Below are 25,167 nucleotides of genomic sequence, written 5' to 3' on the forward strand. Positions count from 1 at the left end.
TCGGTTCAAATTGAACAAAAATGACGAACCAGTGCCCACGTGCCACGTGACCAGTCCCGTCCCTGGACACACACAGGGGCTGGCCCTGCTGTCCTGGACGTCAGAGGCCCCTGCCCACTGCACAGTGCCCGGAAGCTCCTCTTGGCCAGGCTGTTCCTGCCGCTGAGGGCCCTGCCCTTGGAGCCCTGGCCGGGCCCAGCCCACACGCCCTGCGCAGGAATAACACTCCCAACGCGCTGCCTGGTGCAACGTGAGATTTAATCATCACGCGCTCCACCCAAACTGTACATGCTCTAAAGTGGCATTTTTAATATCCCGGCCCTGGTGACATTTACACACCACTTGAACTTTACCTCCCTGGCTTATATATTACCAGCCGCGATCCTCTCCAAGTGCGGCTTCAACGCAGTTTGTGCTCCGCCTTAGAATTATTTCTGGACTTTGATACCATCGCACTGCACTGGCCCGCAGCATTTGTAAGCCCCTCGTAACAGTCACCATGAAAGGGACAGTGTGCAATGTGATGGTTTGATAGTCAGACACATCGAGTTCATGAACACACCATCACTCACATATTTATGCTCTTGTGTGCAAGAGATCATTGGAGTCCTACTCTCTGGGCTGATTTCAGTCATGCCACAGTGTTAACACCACAGTCACCCACTCTTCTCGGAGCTCAGTCGGGACTTTGCCTACCGCCCCCGACTTCCCACCCCAGCCCTGATGGCCACTTTTCAGGTGTCTCTTTTCTCTACTCCCACCCCCAGTCCTTAACCAATGGCGTCCAACCAAACAAGAGCCTCCCCTCGGCACCTGTCATGGGCCTGGGGGTGGAGGTCAAACTCCAGGGACTCTGCTGTGGGGCCCTCAGAGTGGACGTGTGGAGTGGGGGAAGGCTCCCTGGGCTCAGATCTTGCCGGGCACTGCAGGGAGCCGGGTCTGTCACGGGAAACGCGTCAAGTCTGCTTGTTGGCGGGTTGGTGGGATCCCTGACTCACATCTGAGCCACAGGGAGAGATGGTTCCATGAACAGGGTGAAGGTCCACAGGGAGCACTCGAGGTCAAAGACAAGCACATCCCGCAAATATTCATCGTGAGAGCAAGACCCCACCATCCTGGGAGTGTGAGGCTGGGTGCTTTATTCACATCAGCGTCTTTGTTCTTCTCAGCCACGCTCTGTGATCGGCCACGAGAGACAGAAATCGCCAGTGACCGCAGGGAAGCCAGGCAGACGTTGGGTTCAGCCGTGACGTGGGTGTGACACACCTGACAAGCTCCCTGGATTCCTCCCGGGAACAACTGAGCAGTCTGACCTTCACCCAGAGTCAGGTCCGGAGGGGAGCAGCCCTTCAGCACCCCACGCTTCAAGGTAGAGAAGGGGCGGGGCGGGGAGAACCAGGGAGGCAATGACAGAAATGGGTCCTAGAAACTCCTGGATGAAGTGAGGTGACCACTGAAGGTCCTGAGCCTGGAGGACACACGGCCCAGAGCCTGTCTGAGCCAGGCGTCTCCCGAAGGAAAGTGCTAGAAGGTCCTGGCAATGGTTCTGCTGTTTTGCGACCTGACATTTTTATGCAAAGTCTTTTGCTCGCTGGCCCTCAGCCCTGGGAGGTGCTTCTGTCCCCCCATTGTCCAGGGGACACCTGAGGCCTGGCCTAGCTCTAGAGAGCCGGGAGGCCGACTGCGGCCGGTGGGGCCAGCAGCCACCACCCCACCCGCCCTGATGAGGAAGGCCACCGGGACCCAGAGGCGTCTCTGGCAGCCCCCGGCTGGCTGTTTATTTCTTGCCCACGCTGCCCCTCCTGGTGGTTTCTGCTCTGTGAGATGAAGAAATGACTGGAAAAAGCCTGCTCAGGGTTGGTCGTTCCCACTGGCCGTGGGGAGTGGCAAAGGGCTCACGGAGGCCTGAGCGTAAATCACTGCGTGCAGGGAGGTGGGGTCACCTGCTCCAGGCTGCGGCGCACTGCTGCCCTGCCATGGGCTCGGTGTCCCTGCCTGACCTTGGCCTTTCACCCCGCCCCCTTCCAGGCATTGAGGGGTTGCCACACAGATGCCCCTCGAAGAGGTCTTCAGCCCATGGGGCAGATGGAAGCCAGAGCCTGGTGGCCAAGTCCCCGCTGGGTGAGTCGTGTGCGTGGTTTTGAGTGTGAATTGTGAGTGACTCACTAACCCCCCAGTTGAGGTTCCCTGATGCACTGGGGTCAAGCTCCCTGTGGTAGGAAAGTTTTAAAGTAACAGAGAGATTAGCAGCTGTTCCTCATCTTCGATGAGGTTTCACAGATACTTGGTGGACGTACCGGACCCACCTGGGGGTGGCCGGCCTTTGTCCCTGGCCCTCTCTGCAGATGAGTTGGTGTCAAATGCTCCTGGTCCCCAAAGGCAGGGTCTGGACCCCAGCTCCCCCTGTAGTGCTGCGGAGCCCAGGCCCACCTGCCCAGGCCGGCCAGTGTGGAGACCAGGGGCTAGAGGTCAGGGCCAGGGGCCAGATGTCAGGGGCCAGGGGCCCGGGGGGTAGGGGGTAGGGGTGCTGGCCTCAGGCCACATGCCAGCCCCCCAGGCATGTCCCCAGGGCTGAGAGTGCCTGTGCCTCCCCCTTAGGCCCTGCAGCCACAGGCCCTCGGGTCCCCTGTAACAGGGGACAGGTTGCCCGTGACCTACGGGGCCTCTTTGCTCCTACAAAGCAGTCAGTCTTCGACCTCTGTAAAGAGGAAGGGGCGTCCTGACAGAGTTTTCCCTCCCGCCGGAAAGTGCCTTCCACGCCTGCAAAGGCACTCGACTCCTGGACAGCAAATGTGAGGGCTTTCGGGTGCCTGTGGAGGTGGGACAGCGGGGCTGCTGACGCAGGGAGGGCACCCTCCACTGAGTCCCGGGAACTCAGGCCCTGAGAGCTGCATGCGGACTCAGCCGTCCTTGGGCGGGCCTGCTGTGGTGGCGCCCAGGGCCCAGGAGTGCGTATCTGGGATGTCACCAGCCCGTGGGGGCGGGAGAGCTGCTGCGCTGCCTCAGAACGCCTGTTTCAGCCCCGTGGGGGCCCTGAGGCGGGCTGCTCAGCTCCTGGAGGGAAGGGCTGGCGCCGGGAGGCGTGGTGTTGATGCTGTGGGCACCGCGGAGCAGCAGTCGGCAGTGGGACCCCGTGGCTGTTATGACCCCATAGACACACCTGACGGGGGAAGGCACAGTTCCCCTTTCACAGGACCATGGGGCTTGCACAAAAACACCGTTGTCTGGACAAAGGAAAATAAGAAATGCGTCTGATGAGCCCAATCATTTCAGGTCCTTTAATGGGAGCATTTCTTGGGGTCCACCTTCAACCCTTCCCCATTGAGACACGAGGGCCGGCTCAGATCTGAGTTAATAAGAGCAGGTGTTTATTGAAGTGCGACAGAGACTGGGCTGCCTGGGAACCATGGACTGGTTCTGTTCCCCGTGGCCTGGGGCAAAGGGCCCTCAGGACAGGAATGGCCCTGGGCCCTGCCAGGAGATGCCCTCAGTGGGGGCCTTCCCTTCCAGCCAGGATGCCATGAAGCTGGGCAAGTGCTGGGGAGGTGGTCGGGGTGGGGAGCAGCACCCTGGGAGAGGGGACCCACTGGGGTCAACCCCAATGCAGGCGCAGGAAGCCCTTTCTGACCTTGGGTAAAAGAGGAGAGCTCCTCCCTTCGCCCCCATACCTGCTGTGGGGTGAATGTGCTGGAGGAAATGCTTAGGGATTCAGGGTGCCCCCCACCCCCACATGGGAGAAAGGAGACCCAAAAGGGGGCCCGGGACTGAGGTTCTGCTCCTGGTACTGAACACACATGGCAGGCCCAGCTGGGTGCCTCACGTGTGTCCCTCGTGTGTATGTGTGCTCCATGCATGGGTGTGCACAAAGGTCTGCATAAGTGTATACATGTGCATGTATATATGTGCATGTGTGCCCAAGTGTGTGCACATGGCTGCATGTGTGTATACATGTGAAGGTATATATTGTGTGCATGTGTCTCTGTGTGTGCATGTGTCTGTATATACTCATATGTGTATGTCTACGTGTGTGTGTGCGCGCGCGCACGTTTGTGTGTGTTCCCTCCACAAATGTGCACTAGGACACTTGGCCTCCTCTTTCTCCAGAAGAGCTAGAAGGTACTTTGCATGATGCTCCTGGTAGTGGCGAGGGTGTTGGCCTGTTCTGCTAACCCCAGGCTGGGAAGTAGGCCCAGCTCCCATGCACAGCAGGCCTTCGGGGAGGCGGGCACCTGGCACAGAGGCATCTCCGCCCAGCCGGTGCCCCTGAACTCCTTGTCCAGACCCTGGGAGGCCCAATCCAAGAAGGCCGTTTGGCTGTCGACACCATGCACTGTAGCCCACATGGCCCCAGGGTCACAGTGGACCCACCTGCTTGGCCTCAGGGATCCGATTCCTTTTGCTCATACAGCTCACCCACAACCGGCGAGAACAAGCAGAGAAAACTGCCAGAACAGGAAGCTGATGGATTTCAGATCCTGATGCTTGTGTTGTATTTCTGAATGAATGGGCATTGAAATTCCTCTCTGGGAAGCGTGGAGCCGGGAGGAACAAAGCCGGACCTGCCCGGGGCCTCTCCCCACTCCGTGCAGCAGAGGGTGCTGCGCGGCTCTGGCGGGAGCAGGAGCCGTTCCAAATACAGCGAGGTTTCGTTTTAAAAGGCAAAAATGCCCTGCTGTAGACTTCTGCTTCCCTCTAGGAAAAAAAACAACAACAACACAAAAAAAAAAAACGGTGCTGTTTTAAACTGCAGCAGTGAAAAAAAAAAAAAGAACATGTGAAATATGTGATGTGGTGTTTTTACCAACTGTCTAAATAAAGGTTTAGTGAGTCACTATGGAAAACAGAAGATCTTTCTGTATTTTAAGAGCTGCAGTTTAAGAGTTATTTTTTTTAATGCAAAAGCTTCCCTTAGGTCTGTAACTTAAACATTGCCCATCTGCTCGGGCCTCCCCGGTCTGGATTTACAGCAAATCTGAGATTTCATTTTTCAGAAAATGCAGTGTTGAGCGGATGGAGGGATGGGAGCCCTCATCCATCTTCGGGAGGAGGCCTCTGTGTCTGGAGCTGAACCCCGCAGCGGGCAGGACAGGGGGTGCTGCTGGGCACCTGAACCCAGTTCCCAAAGTGCCAGGAGAGCACAGTCCCCCAGACACCCCACTTGGTGGCCTGGCGTTCCTGGGTCGGGTCTGGGGAGAACTGGCCGTCCCTACGCTCACCTGGGAGCATGCTCATCACCTCTGGCCACAAACCAGCCGGGAGGCAGACCCTTGTTTATTTCGTTCTTTATGTTCCAAGAAAACCCTCACCTTCTTTGCTCATCCAGACTTGGCTCCAACGCTTTCTGCTGCAGCGTCGCCGGCATGTTGTGCCGATGAAGTTGCTCATAGGAGCTGCCGAGGCCTGAGTGGTTCTCATAGCTCCCCACTTACCTTTCCGTCTTGGGGTTCCCCTGCATACACACAACCACACAAGTGTTCCAGCCACATCTATAAAACTAGTTAATGCACTTTTGAAACAAGGCGTCCTGCAGCCGTAGTAATCGCTGCTTTACTAGGCCTTTGAATGAGAAGCGGCCACTTAGGAAGTTTGGAGACGGGGAGCTGATTGGCCAAACGGAACATAAAGGCAGGATTTATGGGCCGTGCACCCACGTGTGCGCCAACACTTGCGCGGGGCGGCCTGGCGCGGCCGAGATCGGAAACCCTGCTAGGTGCACAGCTTCACGCCACGTACAGGTTGCAAGTAGTAAAGAGAAAAATGCTGGGTTTTACAGGAAAATAATATTCATAAATCTCCCGCGGTGAATTACCGTATAACTCAGAGCTGTCTTTGTTTTTCTGCTGCGACGAATTCAATTCTGTTTCCAGCGTAGAAACGATAAACACAAAACCCAAAGTGAAAACCCCTCCTTTGCACTCGGCAAGTGTTTATGGCCGATTTACAGCCGGGCCCCCGAACAGCTTCTGAAATGACACGGTGCACCCCGCAGTTCCTGGGGGTCCGTTACCTTCGCAGAAGTACCACTCCCGAGGGCCACGGGGGAACTCCGGGCACCGAGTCCTGTGCCGGGCACCTCCGTCCTCGGGTCACCGCACACAGAGCTGCCTCACACAGGTCCCCTGAGGGAAATGGTCCCGAAGGAGCCAGCCCCGCCCCGGCTTGGCCCCCGAGACCACGGCCGGACCCCTCTCTTCTTTTGGATGCCATGGGGGGTGGCTTGTTTTCAAACAGCAAGAGAGGACACGTTCCCACATTTTAGACATCTTGCAGTCTATCTAAGTGACAGTGAGATGTTTCTTGTTGTTTTATTGCTCCTAGAAGGGCTCGTTTTCTCTAAGAGTTCTACTGTTGAGTGGAGAACCCAACACTGCCACTAGCAGAGATCACCCGGCCTCTGAGGCTCACCCGTAAGCAGAAGGCAGCGCCCACCCCAGGGCCTCAGGAGGCCAAGGCCCACACAGGGATGCACTGGGCCTGCTCTCCGTGGGGAGGGACGCTCCATGGACCCGCTTCCCCTCGTCACGTACCCGGAACCCAGGGGGCCCCTTCCTTCTGGACGTCCCCTGATGAGCTGGGGAGGCAGCCCTGTCGTTCCCAAGCTCACAGCCCCTTTTCCTGCGGCTCGTACGGCCGACCACTCACGGCTGAAATGTCCTCCCCTTGAACGAGTGGCCGACACACTACTGTCTCATGTGTTTATTTCAAACCCTTATTCTCTCTCCTGATTCCCTTTACTTGGGAAAGTCCCCGGTAGCTCTTTCTCGACTGTCCAGACGTCAGGGACAAAGCCCCCTTGAGTCACGTGTGCAGCTCAGCAACTTTCAAATAAGTTTGATAATGATTTATGGGGTCAGACGATCTTTTTCACCCTCTCCATTTGGGGCTCCAATCAGAGGCCTAAATACTGTCCAAGAACTGCCCTGCAGGGCCCCAAGAATGATGGGCTTTCCTACCGAACTCATGGCTGCACCCACGTTCTCGGCCTCCCTGCCTCCCCACCCTCCCCATGTCCATTGTCTTCCTCAGGGACCAGCGCAGGTGAGAACAGGGGCCCCAAAGCCTAGGCCCCGCTCCTTCTGTGCAGGTCAAGTGTTGTTTTCTTTCTTCCTGGGACTGGGCGTCCTGCCACCACCTGATGCAGGAGCCTCAAAGCCCAGCCCTTGTCTGGAAAAGAGGAATAAGAAGACAGGACTCACAGGCTTGTAGCTCATCTAGCCACCTTTCCCCCAAAGCAATCTTTCATTCATGAGTTTTTCTGCAGACCCCCGCCGATCCCAGCCACAGGCAGATGCACTGGATAACTGGCTCCCCAAGTCCGGCCTCTGGTGCCCCCTCCCATCCGGAGTTCTGAGGGACAAGCTCCTTCTGAGGGCGGATCCATACTGTCTGCAGGGACAGCGTCGTCTCCAGACTTAAGGCCATCACAGCGACTGATCCTGGTCTCCGGCCGGCCAGCTGGCCTGCACCGCCCCCACGGCCAGCCTCTCAGCTGCCGGAACCAGCCCCTGATTGTCGCCCTGTCTGTCTGTCTGTCTCTGTGTGTGTGTGTATCTCTCTGTCTTTGTCTCTGTCTCTCTCCCTCTTCCACCAAAGACAGAAAACTCTTCGGTTGGCAATTGCTCAATTCGAAAGGGACCCAAGATACTTCCTTGCAGTTTGGGGGGAGGAGGGGGCTTTGAATTCTAAACCAACCTTTGAAGTTTCCCTCTGGTTTGGACTTTTACAGTTAGGTTGCTAAACCCCTAAAAACGAACGATGGCCCTAGAGATGCTGCTGGAGCTGTTAAGGGAAGAGACGAAGTAAAGGAGCGAGTTCGCGTGCGCACACGGGGGCACACACAGCTGAATTCAGATTGAAGAAATATTTTCTGACAGACGTCAGGCCTGACAAAAGGAACGCACACTACCCATGTGTGAAAGTACGCTATTAATAATTAAGCCATGCGATCATTACCTCAGGATATTATTTCTTAAATATCTCTTGCAAAGGCAATATGATTACATATGAATGATATCAATTTTCTACCAACAAAAAAAAATCTGCAGAAATAGGAATTGAATTACACTGTCCAATTTGCTGTAAAGTTCACTGTATGTGAAGAAATTAATCAAAGCTACCACCACCCCTTTTTATGGGAACATAAAATGATGTGAGCTTCCATCTTTAATAAAGATGCATAGCACTTTTATGAAGACTGACTAATAACACTGTAATGAACTGAGCAGCGACTGATAGATGGAGAATGAAAATTTTGAGGAGTGTATTTACGGGGACTTTCTGTTTCTCTGAAGTCTCCATTGGAATCGTTATAACACAGAGGCGGAGTTTGAAGGGAGAACCGTCTGAGCCCTGTGCCCATTTGTCTTCAGGTCGTGAACGGCTCCGGGGACCCACGAGTCTCCGAAAGGTTCCATGGACGGGGGTGTGAGGTGTCCCGCAGGGTGGGGCAGGGGTGGGGGGCTGTGCACCCGCTGGCCATCTCTCCCTGCACCTCTTCACTCCGGAGAGCCCGGGAGTCCACCGGGAATTTCCCAGGAGCCGTTTCCTGGACCAGAACGCCCGGGAGAGGGGGAAGGGGCCTGGACCTTCAGATTTTCACCACGGCACCCACGGGGCTACGCAGTCTCCCCAGCTCCAGGCAGGACGACCGAGGCTCGTCCCAGGCCCAGAACCCTGGGCAGGTGCGGCCGCGTTAACGGTGAAGCAAATGCGTTTCACAGCTTTGCAAGCATGTGTCTCTTCGCCTGGTTGTGCCTCTGTGGACGGCGCAGTGGCATGGTCTCCTTAGTTCTGAGGGTCTGCAGGACCTGCCCGGCCAGGAGCCGCATCTCAGCACGACTGCGGCGGCCTGGGGAGCACGCCGCTCGGCGCCAGCAGCACTGGGCCCAGCCCCAAGGCACAGCCTCCCCAGCCCGACAAGCCGCCGTCAGGGGCCAGTTCTTTTCAGAAGAAAGTCACTGCGTGCTCACGGTGAAAATTCGTAAATACAGAGAAATAGGAAGAAAGTAACAATCTCCCCAGGGGTCACATCTGTTAGCATTCCGGGGTATTCTCTTCCTTTCACACACACTCACAGATGTATGTCTTTATATATTTGGACACATATGTGGTTGTTATCAAACACTCACATTTTTATTATTTTTTTAAATTTAATTTTGAAAGGTTAACTCATATTTATGATTCAAAACCCAGAAAATGTAAACTCCCCTCCCCCCCGCAATAGTTTGTTGTGAGCTTTACCCAAAGCTATGAACATTTCATGAACGTGTGTTTTTGAGGCTCCAAAATGCAGCACGTACAGGTGCATACACTCTCCTGGCCGTCCTCTGCCGAGGGGGGCGGCGGGGAGAAGGGGGGTGGTCAGGTGCTTTCTGGTGTTAGGCTGGTAATTCTTGGGCAGTGGACACGCCTGAATCTGTCTCCTCCCTCTGGCTGGATGAGGAAGTTTCCCAGGCCAGAGCGGTGGCGGGGTGGGAGCAGTCCTCCCTTGGGTCTGGAGACACCTGTTCTCAGTCTCCAGCTCGGGACTCTGCTGCCAGACCTAAGGGCTTCACACTTGGGAGTCTCTCCAGGTTTGGGGTTTCTCTGGTTTTGATGGCCCCGGGAATCTGGCAGGTCCCCAATTCTCATGCCATTGTGCCACTCGCAGCCTCTCCATGGCTTTGGAAGAGTAACCACTGCAATGGGGGTGCAGGCTCCACCCCACCAGGCACACCTGTGAGCCTGGAGACCTCGCAGTGATGTCCTCCTCCCCTCTTTCCTGTGTGCCTCGAGGTGGCACAGCAGGTAGGAGCAGCCGGCTCAAGCCAGGTCTTCTGACGTGCACCTGTCTTGTGCCAGGGGCCTCCCTCCCTGCTCACCGACTGCGTTCCCAGCGCCCTCAGCTCCCCACAGCCCAGCTTCTGGGAAGGCTGCTGTCTTCCCTGTGCAGGCTTCTCACTCTCCTCCTCTTCCCTGTCCCTTGTCTGCCCTCAGCGATCCCTTCCACCTCTAGACACGTGGCTTCCCTTCCCTCTCTTCCTAAGCACATGAGTTCGTTCTCTCTCTCTCTCTCTCTCTCTCTCTTTCTCTCCCATCTCTCTCTCTGTCTCTCTGCCATCTCTATTTCTGTCTCTCTCTGTTTCTCTCCCATCTCTGTCTCTGTCTATCTTTCTGTCTCTCAGTGCCTGGAAGATTCCTCCTCCCGCCCAGCCCCAGGCCTCATGCACATGATAAACTCCTCCTGTTCTTCCCCTTCAAATGTCTCCTCCTCTGGGACTCTTCCCTAACCTTTCCAGGCAGAGGTAATGGGGGGAGCACAGGGCCGTCTGTCTCCTGCACACAGGCTGCGGGGCCCAGGGAATCGGGGCTCTGCGCTCTCCGGGGCTGGGCTCAGCACAGAGCCTGGTACTGGCAGGCATGGCGGACATGCTTGGTGAACACTGGGCTTAAATCAGGGCGCCCTCGGACGGGACTGCTTCTCTAGGCTGAGCCCGGAGCAGCCACACACCCGGAGCTGTGACCACAGCTGAGCATGGGGCCACCTTGGTGGAGCTTACTGGTCTGGAGGCGCACAGCTGCACCCAGTGGGTCCTTGTTGGTCAGGAGACCCTCGTCGTCCTTCCCGTCTGAATCGCGGCCCGCCTTGCAGTCACATGGGAGGGAGGGATGTCTCCCACGGGGCGGCAGTCACACAGAATCTCCAGTAAGTACCCGCACAAAATAGGCTCAGTGCACTCTACTTGTTGTGCACTAGGTCATCCCTGTGATTGACAGAATCATGTTCCCCCACAGACACCCACGCCTTAGCGCCCAGAACCGGTGAGGTTTTTCCTTACATGGCAAAGGGACTTGCAGAAGTGGTTAAGGATCTTGAATGGAGAGAGCATTCCGGGAGAGTTGCCGTGATGACAGGGTCCTTGTAAGGAGGCCGGAGATTGAGAGAAGGAGCAGAAGTCAGAGGGGAGAGGTTGGAAGATGCTGGCTTTGGACGAGGAAGGAGGCACAGACCCGCGAGTGCAAGAGGTTCGAGAAGCTGCAAAGGCGAGAAAATGCTCTCCCCTGGAGCCTCCAGCAGGACAGCCCCGCACCCCATTTTATGCCTGACCCCAAAAGCCTAAGATAATACCTGGCGTTGTTCTGAGCCACTGAGTTCATGGGGATTCATTGCAGCTGCACAGGGAGCTCCCAGAGTTCTCCAGAGCAGACACTGCCCTGGGCTCCGCTGCCCCTGGGAGAAGCTCCGTCTCCAGGTAGGAGCATTCGGGACCACAGACTGCTTCCCGAAAGCCTGGCCGAGGAACCGAAACCGACACAGCTTCCCGGTCGCTGCCTTAGTTGGACAGGCTATTTGAAGGTGGGAGAGCGTTTGAAACTGGGGCTCCCGGAAACCCAGAGGCCCGAGGCATCTCCTTCCCCACCGACCCACCCAGCAGTCAGGGGGCCACCTGCCCTGAGCAGACCAGCCCACTCCTTGCACCCAGGCCCTGCCTGGAGCCCCCAGCAGGTGCTCCTCCCCTGCTCTTCCATGGGTCTCCTCGACCATCCTCCCCAGGACCACTCACCCCTGTGCAGGCTCTCAGGTCAGCACTGGTAACCACCCTGTGTACAGTTCACGGGGCTCCTGTCTCCTCTCACCGGAATCGCACACCCTGGAGGACACAGGCCTCCGGCGTCTGGGGGTCCCCGGCACCAGCAGGGCCTGGCCCGCAATCGTCACAATAGTGACCACGGGCATAAACGGGTGGTAGGTGAGTGACTTTCTCCCAGTGCACAGAGGTGGCACAAGGAGACAACTGGTCGACCAGTCACATCTGACTTTCAGAATGCTTCCGTAGAAGATGAAGGAGAGAAGGGACTGTGCACGGCCCCAGGTGGAGGGAGCCTGCTCATATCCTGCACAGATGTGTGCATTTTTACCTCCAATTTCTAGAATTATTGGAATTTCCCGCAATCACTTGTAACTTCCACGTTAATCTTTAAATAAAAACTTGCTTTAAAATGACAAAGTAGCACTCGCTGGTTTGGCTCAGTGGATAGAGTGGCAGCCTGCGGACTGAAGGGTCGCAGGTTCAAATCCGGTCAGGCCACATGCCCAGGTTGTGGGCTTGATCCCAGTAGGGGGCGTGAAGGAGGCAGCCGATCAACAATTCTCTCTCATCGTTGATGTTTCTATCTCTCCCTCCCTGTCCCTTCTTCTCTGAAATCAATAAAAATATATTTTTTAAAAATGACAACATAAACAGCAAATGGCAAATGCCCTATCAACAATGGCCTGTTTTATTTTTTAAAAGAAATAGCTCGGATCTCTCGGCCCAGGCACCCACAGGTCACTCAGTGTCTTCCAAATGGGAGAGGTGGTTGAAAGCGAACAGCTATGCTGCACGTGGAAGAAGCTCGCACGGGTGAAATTAATGATTCATTCCTCTAAAGACAGGTGGGATCTATCATCGACATGATAAGCAGGGACGTGTCCCCTATCTGCATATGGCCATGTAGCGCGGCAATCTCTGGCGCTGAATATGGAAAAAATTCAATTTTTCCTGGTTTCAAGCATATCTCTTGAGTCTGAGATATGTCTGGTGTGTTTTTCAAATTGCAGTAAGTGACTGGGCTGCTCTTGGGGAGTCTGCAGAGGTGAGTGGGTACCTGTGTGTCCCTAGAATTCCTGTCTGCAGTCAGCCCTTCCCCAAAAGGCAGCGCCGCCCTGGGAGGCTGGGCTGGGCCTGGGCCTGGGCCTGGGAATTACCACCAGCATCAGCACAACAGTTGCATTTTTCATACTAACACCTCCCCAGCAAATTTTTTTGCATGTTGCTCTTCAGTTCCCTCCAGCGGGGAACCCTGGCATCTCAGGAAGTGCCCGAGGCGGGAGGGTGGGAGGGCACTCCTGCTGGGAGACTTGCTGCCTCTCCTGGCATTTTGGCTGAATCAACCGCACAGCTTTTGCAGTTTGTTCTTTCCTTCTCTCCTTTTTAGCACAACGTTTTGCAAAGCGTTGTGTTGTTTGGGATGCCGTTCATCCACATGGGGTTAAGAAGTCCAAAGTCCTGCCCTGTCTCACCTGCCTTCTTCCCAGATGCCAAGGGCAGGTGGGGGCTGCTGCACCTGCAAGGCTGGAGTCCCGGGGAGAAGCGAGAACGTAGGGAACGGCCTGCAGCCGGGGCTCTGCTCTCCCGTGAGCGGCTGCTGTTCTAGAAGGCCGGGCTGTGTCTCAGTCCTTCCAGTGACCTGCATGGAGGTGCGAGGCTGTGTCAGGGATCGCCCCCTGCACTGCAGTGACCACGGTGCTTCCTGGGAGAAGCACCTCCGCTCTGTGCCTCAGTCGGGGCGGGACTGTGCGGTGGGGCCTGGACAGAGCCCCGAGAGGCAGAGCTCCTGCAGGAGACTGTGCCCAGCCTCGGCCACCCTGGCACACGGGGAAGCCGGCAGCCAACGCCAGGCCAGAGTCCAGGGTCATAGCGTAGCCGCCTTTCCCAAAATATTCTCCACACCCAGATTCCACCAAGACGGGTCCACTCACTGAGCCTGTGCACACAGTGAGGGAGGCTTGGCCGTCACTCAGGACCGTTTCAGCGTGAACAGGTGAAGCATTCAACTCCCCTGTCCACCTCCACCCAGAGCTGGCTAACTGCTGCTGTCCTTTAAGAAGCCACTCATATCACACGCCCGGGCCCCCCACAGGTCAGTGTCCCCCCCTCACCCCATCCAACCCCCACACCCCCTCTTAGCACACAGTGCCTCTGCTATCACAGCACAAGTCACTCTAATGTGGCCATCTGCTTACAGTGCAGCCTTCTACCAGCAGGGGGCTCCTCGAAGGCACAACTGGGCTCTGCAACTTCACTCACTCACTCTTTCACTCATTCATCCGTTCACTTATTCATTCATTTACTGGCTCATCCACTCACTCATTCACTCATCTATTTTCATTTATTCACACATCCATTCCTAAACATTCACCATCTGCCTTCTGTTGGCCAGGCTGTTGTGCCTCGTAGGTGGTGAACACTCAGTCGAAATGGATGATGTAATGAGTAAGAGGAGCTTCAGAGCTGCCAGAGGCCTTACACGTGGTCTAATCCAAACCCACCCCACCGTGGCAGCTTAAAGATGAGTAAATAGAGACCCAGGAAACCCAGTGAGTGCACCACTGCTGATGTTCCCTGCACCAGCCATGGTGTTTGCATACGCCAGAGAGGGACGTCCGGGGGTAGGACCCTTGTACCAGGGCACCCGCATTTTTACTTAAAACACGTAAGCATGCTGCTATTTAAAAGAGGCACTATGGCATTATTTCTGCTTTAATGTATTAAAAGTTTTAATAGACTTTTTAAAAAGCAGTTTTAACTTAACAGCAAAATTGATAGGAAAGAAGATAGATTTCCCGTATGCCCTCTGCCCCCCACACCCCCCACAGCCTCCCCAGCTCTCAGCATCCCCCCAGGAAGGCTCATATGTGAACATCAATGAGCCTACGTCGACACATCACTATCGCCCCAAGTCTCTATTTCACGTTACTGTTCCCTCTCTGTGCTGTGCATACTTTGGGTGTGGACAAATGTTTAGTGACATGTGTCCGCATTTATAGTATCTTACAGTAGTTCCACTGCCGTGAACTATTGTTTCCCCCCTCACTTCCCCGCCAAGCCAACCCCTGACTACCACCACCGATATTTTTATTGTGTCCATCGTTTTGCCTTTTCCAGATTGTCTTATAATCAGAGTCATGCAGGATGTAGCCTTCTTAGACTGGCTGCTTTCACTTAATAATATACTCATAAGATCCCCCCATGGCCGAGACCGGTTTGGCTCAGTGGATAGAGCGTCGGCCTGCGGACTCAAGGGTCCCAGGTTCAATTCCGGTCAATGGCATGTACCTTGGTTGCGGGCACATCCCCAGTGGGGGGTGTGCAAGAGGCAGCTGATAGATGTTTCTCTCTCATCAATGTTTCTAACTCTCTATCCCTCTCCCTTCCTCTCTGTAAAAAAATCAATAAAATATATTTAAAAAAAAAAAAAGATCCCCCCATGGCTTGGTAGCTCATTTCTTTCCAGTGCTGAATTGTCTGGATGGGTCACAGTTTACTTATCCATTCACCTACTGAAGGACATCTTGCTTGCTTCTGAGTTTTGGCAGTTATGAATAAAGCTGCTATAAACATTCATGTGAAGATAGTCTTCAACTCCTTTGAGTAAATATCAAGGAGTTGATTACTGAATCAGAGGGTAAGAGTGTAGTTTTATAAGAAACAGACAAAATGTAATCACCATACTATCTTCCAAAGTGGCTGTACCATTTTGCATTCCCATCAGCAACACAGGAGAGTTAATGCCTATAAAATAAGAATCTATAAATACCTTCTTTTTTATTACTGATATTGATGATTTGTGCCTTCTTTCACAAACTTATCAATTTTAGTCTTTTCAAATAAATATATTTTAATTCTCCCTTTTATAGGCATATTTTCTACTTCATTGATTCTGCTCTCATCCTCATTATTTCCTCTCTTCTGCTTTGGTTAGATGTAATTTATTGCTCTTTTTTTCTAACTTTTTGAGATGAACATGTATATTGTAGACCTTTCAAATTTTTTAAAAAATATATGCATTTAAAACTATACATTTTTCTCTAAGCACAGATTTAGCTGCTCAGAAATCCACACACTTTGATATGTCACATTTTTACTATAATTTAGTTAAAAATATTTTCAAATATTTTTATTATTCCATCTTTCTTCTTTATAGCTTGTTGGTTATAGCTTCTTTTTCTGTCCTTTTAATAATTACCATAGCGATGATAATCTTTGAACAATATCTTAGTACTTTTGTCACTTATTAGGGGATGCTGGGACCTGAGAACCTTTTAACTTCATTTTCCCACTCCTGACCTCAAGGTCATGATCATAAGGCCAACAACAAGGCCATGCATTTTGCTACTATTTTAAACCACACCTGGCATTATCATTATTACTTTTTCATTCTCTATTTAAATATATGTATATCAAGTCTACATAAACCCATTCTTTTCATTCATTTTTATACCATTGTTAATGTGTCTGGTATATTTTCTTTCTCTCTGGAGAATATTTTATATTCCTTAGTGTAATTCAGCTGTTCATAAATTGTATCTGCTTTTATTTGTTGGAAATATTTTTATTTTGTTTTATTTTGGAAAACTGTTTTTGCTGGGTACAGAATTGTAGGTTGGCAGTTAGATTGTTTTCAGCATTGGATTTACTTCTTGTCTTCTGGCATCCATAAATTTTTCTGAAGAAGTGACTGTTAGTAATAATGTTGCACATTCAAACATAATGTGCCTTTTAATTCTCTCTACTTTAAGATTTGCTCAGCAGTTTTATCACTATGCATCCAGGTATGGTGGATTTTGTAGTTAGCCTGCCTGAGTCTCATAATGTTTCTTGGATATATAGCTTGATGTCTTTCACCATTTTTGGGAAATGGTTACTATTATCTCTTCAAATATGATGTATACCCCTTTCTGTCCTCCATTTCTGAAACTCCAATTACATATATGTTAGAGTCTTCTCTATGTCCTATGTATCATTCTCTTTCAATACGGTTCACTGTATTTGCTCTCTGTGATTCAGTATGGGTGTTTTCTAATCTTTTAGTCTATTTTATTTTGCCAAATCCAATCTTCTGTTAAGCCCATCATTGATTCCTTAATTTTTTTCATCTTTCATTTCTACAGGTTTTATTTAATTTCTTTATATGGATTCTGGTTCTCTGGTGAAGTTCTCCATATTGTCAGATATTTTCTTGACTATATTAACCACAGTTATGTCAAAGTGAGTATCTGACAACTACAATCCTTAGTCAGGTCATTTATCTATTTCAATTGTCTTTTTTCCCTCTTGGTCTTGTTTCTTGATGTGATTAGTATTATTATCCCAGACATGGTTCACTCTATCCTCTGGAGGTCTGTTAGAATGGAACATATCATCTTAGTCCAAATACAGACGGAGCTGTTTCTAGTCTAACTTACAGTTTTTATGTACTAAATAGGATTATTTAATAATGTGCAACATTATTATTCTCCTACTTGGTAGTTCTAGAAATCTAATTATTTTTGTTTGGCCAAAACACAGTTTTATGGTCTGTGTTTCAGTTGATCTCTATTTACTTCCAGGTCGAGAATTGGCCAATTGGGTGGAAAGCCATGAATGTTAAACTCAACTCTTTGTGTCCTCTTTCTTCTGAGACCTTGATTCTGTTCAAGCATCTCTGAGATCCGACGCTTATCTCTCTAGCCTGTGAGGTTGCCAGAAGCTCCCAGGGCTCCTCTGTCTTCCACCCAGCCCCCGCACTCCGAAGGCGGCACCAATGGGCACTGCTAACAGACAGGCTTCGGGGTGTGCAAGGCGGAGCACAGTCCAGACGATGCCAACATCCGTGGGCTGAGCCAGGAGGGCGTTGGCTCTTATTGAAAATGGGAGACAGGGGACCGTTGGGTTTGAGGGGTGTGAAGGCATGGATCTGTGTGAGTGGCCTGTTTACATTCAAATGTTGGGAAAGGTCTGGGCCAGAAAGGAAGCGCTGCCCTCAGAGGAGCTGAGAAGAGAACCTGAGACACTCACAGGGGCGGGAGCCAGATCCGCCTGGTTAAACGCTCTGGGTGCTCCATGCACAGGGCCCCGGGGCCCATGGGTACATGACCCACCACCAGAGCCAATTCTGTGGCGCTGGGTTTTCTCTGATCGGTGCCACCAAATGAATTCCTTCCCATGTATACGTGAGCACTCCCACGTAGCCCAGAATTGGCGAAAGGGCCTGCAAAGAAGGTTGATGACAAGTAGCTATGTATCACGTCCAGTGGTCCAGCGTGGTGCCCCGGGGTCAGCGCTGAGACCGACTTTATTTAACATCTCCCTTAATTATCTGGGTGAGAAGATAAAGACTTATTAATTAAATTCACAGATTCTACAAAATTGGGAGGTGCTGAGAAGACCACTGATGGCAGAGAAATCATTCAAAGAGCCTAGAAATATGGATGAGAAAGAAAATGAGACCCAGTGTGGAAAATGGCAGGATTTAACCAGGGGATATTAATCCAGAACATTGGAATTCAATGGGCAGTAACAGCCAGGAAAGTAGAAATGCTAAAAAAGGCCTATGGGTAATGTCGGACAACAAATCAGTTATAATTCTGCTGTGCTGTTCTGCAGGAAAATGGTCGTGTGATTTGCCCCATGCTTACAGGCCTCATTAGCCTGGGGAGGGAGCTCATAATCTTTCTCTTTTCCTCTCTCTGTGCACATGCACACACGTGCACACACATGCATGCACACACAAATGCACGTGCGCATGCACACATGCACACACATGCAAGCTTCAGCTTACCTCACCTGAAATGTTTTCGTTGCCTGAGAGGCTCGAGTTGTGCGTGGATGAGCTCCAGGTGAGCCTCCACTCTGCTTCTTCAGTTCCCTGTTCTCCGTGGGAAGGAGGTGCCTGAGCTGTACCGCATCCTGGAGGGCCAGCATCAGTGCTCAGGTAGGCCCCGGGGGCCGTGCAGATCCACAGGCAGCCCAGGCAGAGCTGGGGCCTCACGCCTGCTCCTCCTAGTCCCACTCGCCATCCTTGCCAAGTGTTGTGGAGGTGAGGATGGTGCTGAGTCCTTGATGTAAAGTATTACGTCATCCCCTTTGGCAGCAGGTGAGGTTGGGGGGTAGTTCTCATCCCTCCAGGTGGGACACTGAGGCTCAGCCCAGTGCAGTAATGTGCCCAGATCACACGGCATGATCAGGCCGAGCCATGGGTTTGAACTCCAGAGCCAGAGACCAAAACCACTAAGTAGCACGTGTCTCAGAGGGTGAAAATGCCCCACAGGTGTTCTCCTTCTATCCAATCCCACCTACTGACCGCACAAGAGTAATTACTGAGAGCTGGTCTCATTGTGTGTGTGTTTGGGGGGCGGGTACCAGCGTCGTTCCGATGAGAGCCTTCATGGAGGCAGCAACTCCGTGTGTTGAGTCTGTGACCCCATTGCTAGAAGCTGGTGAGCACCACAGTGTGTGTGGATGTATGTGTTAGTTTTATGCGTGTATCACAGAACGATTATAATGTGTATGTTACACACTGACCCAAACAATAGCCCCCCCACACAGACATGGACGTTCTATTTTCCCCTCGCTGACCTATGGTGACTGCAGACACTCAGCCTCTGCTGGGGCCCGTTTTGGGGAAGAATTCCTACATCAGTGAGAAAGTGCAGGTGTCATGGTGTGAATAGTGTCTCCCCCAAACACAAGTCCAGCTGGAACGTAAGAACGTGACCTGCATCAAAGGAGAATGTGCAGGCAGTATCCCGGGCAGACGGTGTGGGCAGGGGCCTGGGGTGGGGCCCACCCATGATCCCACTGCCCCTTCCAGGAAGTCCTCCTGCATTCCTGGACCGACTGGACAGAAGGACGACAGGAGTCCAGGGCAGAGCAGGAGGCGGGAGGCACACCAATCCCCTTTGGGAGGTTCTTCCTGGGAATGGAAGATTCTGGAAGGAGCCATTTGATTGTTGACTTTTTTTTTCAGTCTCGGCTATTTTAGGTGATGTTTGCCTGAGGATACTGGGTGTTCATTGGTCTATTCCTCCTTTTTTTGTTGTTGTTTGTATTTGGTTCCTTGGTTGTAGGTAAATCCTAGTCACCCAGCAGTAGGAGCATTTGAACAGTGTCCTAATTCCTGGAAGCTGTTTCCTACCAAGATTCGGATGCCTTGCTGGAGAGCCGCATCCTTGAAGAAGCAAGGGTAGAATTGATTGAGGAATACCAGCGTTGCAGACAGAACAAAAGGATGAAGCGGTGAACAGATGGGTGGGTGTTCGGTGAAGGCGCGTGATCTGGGGGAGCCGAGCAGGCTGGGCCCCTCCTTCATGTTTTTGATGCATCGGGGTGTGATTTGATATGATATGACAGAACACGTCAAAAATTTAGGGGAAAATAAAACCCTGCTTTTTTTTTTTGAAACATCAAACTATTGCTATCAATAGGAACAGCAACTGTTCAGAAATTTGTTTCAGAACTGCCAAGAAGTGAACGTTTGTGGGGAAAAAAAAGTATTTTTCCCTGCTGTTTGCAAGGTGGACACAAATGCAAACGGTAGGAGGTTGACAGCTTGACACATGTCTAATAAATTTAAAGCATAAAAAGTCAACAATTCGCCGCTCAGGAAAGCATTACCGGAATGAAAAGTGCCACGCAAAGAAAGAATAACCATTAGAAAATAGATTTTCTGAATTCAGTAAGTAATTTAGCCCTCAGTGCGCCAGTCTTCAAAACAAGGGAGCCTTTTCTTTCTCCCTTGGAGAGAGAGAGAAAAAAAAAGAGAGAGAGAGAGAGAGAGAGAGAGAGAGAGAGAGAGAGAGAGAGAAGGCGAGGTTCAGCTCGTGGGGAGGGGGCGGCTGCATCTGAAATGAACCAGGTGAAAGGCGGCCAGCGCCCAGAGAGCAGATGCTAGAGGCTGCAGGGCTGGTGACAGGGGTCAGAGAGCGGAGCCTTCCAGATCCGGGCTGCTCTGCCGCTCAAAGCCGGAGTAGCTTTAATTTGACAAGTTGGTCCAGTTACAGGGAATTCACAGATCACAGTCCATGCCAAGCGGATTTGGCCACCAACAGGCATGTCTGCGCTGGCCAAGGGGACAGCAGTTGGGAAACTGTCCCTGCTCGGCGACCACTCCAAAGCAGCCGAGAGGGCGGGAGGCGGCACCGGCTGGGGAGGGAAGGTGGAGTGCATCCCACGTGGAAAGAAGGAACAAACTGTGTTCTTAACATCAAGATAATTAAAGATTCCGTTTTAACCGTGCTCTCTTTCCTCCCCGCCATGGTGAGTATGCTGCGGAGGGAGATTTTAAATGAACGTGAAAATGAGTGGGGATTCTCGTGCACATCTCATGTAAACAAAAATACCAGCATTAAAGCTCTGAGTCCTGACTTGTGCCACAGAGCTCCAATTCCTTCGGGTTAGAGGACTCTAGACGTACAGCACCAGGGAGCGCCCATGTGCAGTCCAGAAAACTGACACGGTCTCTCCAATTTATGGGGAAACTGACATAATTTTGCAAAATGCAAAACCATTTGTGAGCTGGGTTTTGCATAATGGGATTAATGTGGTTGACCGTCATATCCACTATGCTGCAAAATGCAAGGTAATCACACCACCATTCCGTTTTTTAGGGAAGAAAGGAAAAGGAAGGAAGAAAGGAAGGAAGAAAGGAAAGCATCCCCCCTTGTCCGATTCACCGAGAGAAAATGCCCAGCCTTTTAGACTGTCCCTTCGGTAGTTCAGGAACAGTGCTGGGGGGATTTTGCAGTGCACGCTCGGCGAAGGAGCCCGCCTGGCTGACCTCCAGGGAGGAAAATTAACTGCTTTCCTAGGAGCATGAGAAGTTGCCGGTGAGGAAAGTCCGCACCGCCCGCTCCGGGGTCCGTGTGCATTCGCTCAGTCACCCTGTGTTTCCACACTCAGTTATTCAGCTTTATCATTATGAACCCTCCTCCTATCCACAAATGAGGGCCTGCTGATTCTGAGAAGGAGCAGGATGGGACTGCTAGTCAGAGAAGTTAGGTTATGTCATGGCAACAACTCTCCCCAAAGTTCCAGCTTACAGAACGAGAGTCATTCCTCCTCCTCACTGCCCGTGCAGACCGTCGGCACGAGGGCCCTGCTCCCAGGGTCACGCAGGAGCCCCTCTGCTGGAACCCCGAGTGGCAGGAAGCGGAGCTCTCCGGCTCCCTGGCCCTTTCTTCTGAGGGCACTCTTCCCATTCCTGAGGGATCTACCCTCATGATCTAATCCCCTTCCAGCCCCACCTCCAAGTAGTCACATTGGGGTTATATTTCAACATAAATTTGGGGAACAAACGCACTGTCGGTAATACTACGCAGAAGAAAAACACCAGACAAACTCAGATGGAGGGACAGCCTAGCAAATACCAGGCCATCCTCCAAACTTCCCAGGTCGTCAGTCCCGGGGAGTCTGAGAAACTGCCCAGCCCACAGGAGCCTAAGGAGATGTGGCGGCTCGTCGTCACATGGTCTCCTAGATGGGATCCTGGGCAGAAGGACTTGAGGCAAAAGCTCAATGTAGAGACCAATGTAGAGACTTCAGTTAATGGTCATGTGCCAATATTGGTCCATTAACTGTGACAAATGCATCACAGTAATAGGGGATGTTAGTAACAGGGGAAACTGAGTGTGAGGTATATGAGGGCTCTGTTCTGTCTTCGAAGCTTTTCTGTGAATCCAACTATTTTAGAATTAAGTTTATTAAGGGGATTCCGGTGTACAGTGGGGTGCCCCCCCCACCCCCCATCCTGAGAATGTGCTGCAGCCCCAGCCCCTTTGCCAGGAATTTCTATCCAGATGAGAAGGCCACCACAGGAGAGGTGGGGAGGGCCAGCTGAGGGGCCAGAGAAAGGACCAGCCAGGCCACTACGTTCGCAGACCCTCCTCCAGCCCGCTGTGCGGCCCCCAGAGAGTTTCCTTCCCACAGGGGTCCTGGGCAGGAAGTAATGGAAACCCAGGCCCGCCTTGCATTTCTGCCTGAACACAAGAGACTTTGCAGATGGACATTCATCCTCCTAAGGGGTTGTCTGAACACAGTGGAAACCTGGGGACTCTGTCCCTGTGCTCCCATCACGTGGCGACAAGCTCAGGAAGCCAGTCCGGGCTGCCCTGGGGAGGCAGGAGCAGCATGTGGCCGCCCCAGACTGGTGTGGGCGTGTGAGGACCTCAGGGAGTCCCCTGCCCCTCCTGCCCCTCCGCCTCCTCCTCCTCCTCCTCCTCCTCCCAGATGCCCCTTGGCCGGTGGAGGGTGTCTGGCTGCCAGCTCCCCCAGGACCAAGGCTGGCCTTGGAAAGCGCGTCTCTGTCCAACCCACGGCAGCCGCTGTTCTTCGTCTGGGGCCGGGGTTTGCCTGTAAATGGTCTTTGTTTAGAAATGATCAGCTGTGCAGCTAGGAGCCGTCACCCCGGGGGCCAGCACGCCCCTTCGCCCCACAGTCCATCCACCCGCCCCATGGGAAATGACAGAGCCAGGGCCCCCCAGCCTGGCGTCTGCCCCACCCGCCCTGATGGAGTGGGTGGTTTGGGGACCTGGAGAAGAGCTCACGGACTTGTTGCTAGGAAACCACAGGGAGCAACCTTTGTGATCTCACATATGCTTAACATAATAATAAATAATGGTTAACATGACCATAAATAAACAAATAACAATAATTATAACAGGCCCCAAGCCTGTTGTTTCTTCTAAATTAATTTATGATGAATTAGGACTCAAATTCCTTGGAACAGGGGAGTGGGAGGAGAGGGGGGTTATTGTCTTCACCATCGGGCACAGAATGGGGTCAAACCTGCCTTTCCCCGAGACAGGGCTCCTGGGCCATGGGGAGCCCAGGAGAGGCCCCCAGACGGCTTCTCCTCCCAGTGCCTCTCGCCTCCTCGCCCTGCCTAGTGCAGTTAAGTTTTTTAGATACTTTACTTGCATTTCTAATTCAGTTTATTCTTCTGAAATTTATTCAAAGGATTTATGCTTATGAAATTATAATATAATGCTGCCTATATGCCAATGAGCTGCAGGCAAAGAAAATAATTTTCTTCAATTTACAGTTATGAGGCTGCAGGAAAATGATGCCTTCTTATCACCTCTTTCTCTTTGTATGTCTCGGTATTTTTTTAAGTCTTCAGAAGGCAGGAGCTGATGATGAATTCCTAAGCAGATCACACTGATAATTGTATTTCAGAACTGTCAGCTCCGGAACGCTGTCCACCGACTGTCTCCAGTCACTCGAGCTGTTTGTGTCACCCACCCCTCTCTCTTCTCGGGAACTCAGCCCCAATAAAGCCAGCTCGCTGGGGACATGGTTAACCGTCCGAGAGGATTATTAGATGGAAGGGAATTTATGTGTGACACTTTGTAACAATTAATCAGGAACTGTTGATGAAGTTAAGTTGGCTCTTTTATTCTTGAATCAAAAATATTATATATATATGTGTAATCATAATAATATGCAGCCTTTGTTCCAATTGTCACATGGCTCATTTTGTCACTCTGTTTGATTAATGGGCCTTTTGGAGTCCCCAAAAAGTCCTAGTAATACAAATAAAAAGAATCATAAATATTGAATAAGCTCACAGCACAGTTAACCTTGACTACATTTTGGGACATTCTTGGAGAAACTTGGCTCCACAGAAAATAAATTGCTGCGGGGATTAAAAAAAATATGCGCACTCAAACCAAATTGGAGATTTGGGAGAATGTCACCTTTCTCACCTTGTCACTCTTATTAATCTGTTGTGATTAATTAGTTTAGTTAGCTTTACACTCGGGCCAGCACCACGCCGCATGGCTGGCGCTTCTACCTGTGGGCCTGAGCCGAGTCCGCCAAAGGGATGCAGGAGGCGTAAGGAGGGGCTGGTGGGACACCAGTGGGGTGAGGCGTGAGGGCCCTCGCAGACAGTTATTTATGGAGCAGGAGTGGGGTGGGGGCTGGAAGCATTCAATTTCTTTGCAAAGGCTCTCTGTGTGTGGGTCCATCCTGACTTTTTGGCTTTCTCGGATTGAAGTCCTCCCTCACCAGCCCGAGCCTCTGCCGACACCCCTTAAGTCCTGCCTCTGGGTTCAGGAGGCCGTTGGACCCAGATCACGGATTCTGATGAGGCTGAAATGTCTACAGGTTTTCCTTTAGCATCTGGTCCCATGGGTTAGAGCTGGGTTGGAGGGTGACTCCTGGATTTGAGAACAACTTCTGCAGTATGTGAGCTGTGTGACCTTGGGCCATTGACTCTGACTTTCTAAGTCTGGGTTCTCTCATCTGTAGAATGGGAGGGCCCCATGATAAAGGTGAAGTTAAACGACTCGAGGGAAAAACCGTGGCAAAGTGCCTGGTATCTCAGGAATGCTCTGTAGTGCGTAGAATTGTATCTCTACAAAGAATGGGTTGATGTCTTAATCCTGGTTCCTATGAACGTGACTTATTGGGTCTCCGCTGAGGTAATTGAGTTAAAATGAGGACATAATACGATAGGGTGGTCCCCAATGCAGTGACTGGCATTCTTGTGAGAAAAGAGACATGTGGGCACAGGCATGTGGAGAAGCCACGTGACCACAGAGGCAGAGAGGTTGGAGCAATGCGTCTACAAGCCAAGGAATGGCCAGGGTGGCCCTGAACCTTC

This window comes from Eptesicus fuscus, chromosome 12 (assembly GCF_027574615.1).
Source record: "Eptesicus fuscus isolate TK198812 chromosome 12, DD_ASM_mEF_20220401, whole genome shotgun sequence".
Taxonomy (NCBI): domain Eukaryota; kingdom Metazoa; phylum Chordata; class Mammalia; order Chiroptera; family Vespertilionidae; genus Eptesicus; species Eptesicus fuscus.